Here is a 2,907-nt window from a genome sequence, read left to right as displayed (position 1 = left end):
TTAAAAAACCATCGAAGCCCTCAGTCACATCAACTCTCCTCTCCTTTGGAAATATAAAAGGAGCTCGTGAGGTCTGTCAAGAGACTCAGGTATTCAGTCAGAATACCAAAACGCCAACAGGAAAAAGAGCTAAACTTTCTTCAGTTCGCTATAGTGACAGACCTGGTGCTAAGGGCACACTGGAAAGATGCGTTTAGAGCTTGGAGAAAACACGCATCAAACGCTTGAAGAGATAAAAAAAGACTGAGATCGGTCCCTCTTTAATCGCTTCTCTAACAGAAATTAGAGCATGAAAGTCCCAAGACTCTGCTGGTCCTTTCATGGGTGGGGAAGCCCCCTCCACACAGATCAGGCTCCCTACGACTGATCTGGGACACCGAAGCGATAATAAGACGTCACATTCGAACGTCTCATTCAGTCTTGGTGAAATTACCCATCCCTCTCTTAAAGGGACGGCATCTACCAGCAGTTCATTTACAACTGATCCACGATGTGACGGTGGATACTCTATTTCGATACAAACAGATAGAGTTGGAATGGTCCATGGGCACAGACATATTCCCTCCATGATGGGAAGAAGTCCCGGAACTGCAATTCGACATCTTCATCACGAGCGTCTTCAAGAAACTACCTCGCTATATAGCCCCATACGAGGATCCTCTAGTGGGGCTGATAGACTAGATGAGGCTGGTCCTAGCTCTGATCCTAGGTATATTTCCGAAGATTCAGAAATTAACTGCCTTCGTTTTATCACAGAGAACCCAAACCCTTCATTTCATGATTTTCTCGCTCTAGCGGTTAGAAAACGGTTTGGGATCTCAAAAGGCAATTTAGAATTCTTAGAAGAATGCAAGGCCAAGTCAACTAGAAGACAATATGAGTCTTCCTGGAAAAAGTGGGTTGCGTTTGTCAAAGCAAAAGGACCGAAAGAAATTTCAATAAACTTCTGTCTGTCCTTCTTTGTCCACCTCCATAGCCAAGGTCTGGCGGCCAATACGATAAATACGTGCAAGTCAGCCTTGACTAGGCCTCTCCTTTATGCCTTTGAAGTGGATCTGGCGAATGAAATCTTTAATAAGATTCCAAAGGCATGCGCTAGGCTTAAGCCCGCGGTACCACCAAAGCCCATCTCTTGGTCTTTGGACAAGGTCTTACATTATGCCTCATCTGTGAACAATGAAGATTGTTTTCTTAAGGATCTAGCCCAAAAGGTTATTTTTCTTTTCGCTATCGCCTCTGGGGCTAGAGTTAGTGAAATAGTGTCCCTATCCAGAGATGAGGGTCACATTCAGTTCACGGAAGTGGGAGAACTGAATCTATTTCCTGGTCCATCCTTTCTCGCTAAAAACGAGCTACCCACTAAGAGGTGGGGTCCTTGGAGAATCTGCCCTCTGAAGGAAGATGTCTCTCTATGTCCTGTAGAGTGTCTAAAGGTCTATCTTCGTAGAACTTCAGACTTCGGGGGAGGAGAGCTCTTTAAAGGAGAAACTTCTGGATCAAATTTATCCATAAAACAACTAAGGGCGAAGCTCACCTACTTTATTCGTAGAGCGGATCCGGACAGTACTCCCGCAGGTCATGATTCGAGAAAGATTGCTTCATCACTGAACTTCTTTCAGTATATGGACTCTGAGCGCCTTCGTTCATACACTGGATGGAAATCATCCAAAGTGTTTTACAAACACTATGCAAAACAAGTGCATGAACTGAAACACTTCGTAGTGGCGGCAGGTAATGTATCAACACCTGCCCCCTAATTACTGTAGTAAACAGTTTTTGGTTTGGGACCTCACATGTCCTCGCACATGTAACGGATGAGAATCATCCAGAGTGTTCTACTTACACTATGCTAGACAAATCCATGTTCTGAAGCAATATGTGGTGACGCCAGGTAGAATATTTAACCTGCCGTCTAATTCTACGATGAACAGCTAATTGACTGGGATTGTCAAATAAGGGAGAAGAGGCCACCCTTCTTAGGTGTGACTTCTTTTAATTAAGTGTTACCATGATAACACTAGCTCTGTTCAAAATCCCAGGAGTGGAATTATACAGATAGCACTACTGCCGGTGTACGAAGTACACAGTGCAGATAGAAGTAACCAGTACAAGAATTATGAAGAGAATTTTTTTTTATAATTTTCTTCAGTCTGAGAGTGGCACTCATCATTTCTTCCTTCAAGAAGGAAATATAGTCTGTACTTGTTACAGGTATAATCCCATTGTCATACTACATTCGTTTAACTGAACATCTTTTATTCATTTATTAGTAATAAATGTCTATTAGAATGTAGTGTGTCCACCTTCGCCAGACAATTGTATGTATACATGCCAGAGTTCTCCAACTTACCAAAGTAAGTATCCCTCATATATTTGTATGCATCAAATAATAGATATAAGACACTGATGCTATTTTAGCAAATATACAACTATGAGACTATTTGTATATTCATTGTGTACTTATGTTTGGTCATAATATGTATGTTAACCTCAAGATCCCTTTTCTACTGTCTAGAATGACTCTTCCCTGTAGGAGGCAGGAAGCACTAACATTGGTTATGATTAGTGATGGTGACGAATAACGGTAACGTCCCTTGTCTCATGAGTTCCCCATGACCATAGAAAAGGTTGCTATAAGGTTAAGGCACTGATTAAAAATCCACAGATACACTAATGCTCTGGTATGCTTCCATCACAACGACATGGCTTGAGCCACAAAAATGGATTTTGAGCGAAGCGAAAAATCTATTTTAGGGTGAGATGGCCATGTTGTCCTGATGGACCCACCCATCTCTTCTAAAAGAAAAGATCTTCACAGTATCCCTCCCGTGGTACTGTATTTGTAACACCACGCTCAATGCTACAAGGAATGTCCTCCATTGTGGGAATGGCGCTGTTGTATTCCCA

This window comes from Palaemon carinicauda, chromosome 2 (genome assembly GCF_036898095.1).
Source record: "Palaemon carinicauda isolate YSFRI2023 chromosome 2, ASM3689809v2, whole genome shotgun sequence".
Lineage (NCBI taxonomy): Eukaryota > Metazoa > Arthropoda > Malacostraca > Decapoda > Palaemonidae > Palaemon > Palaemon carinicauda.
Note: the sequence above shows the minus strand (reverse complement) of the source record.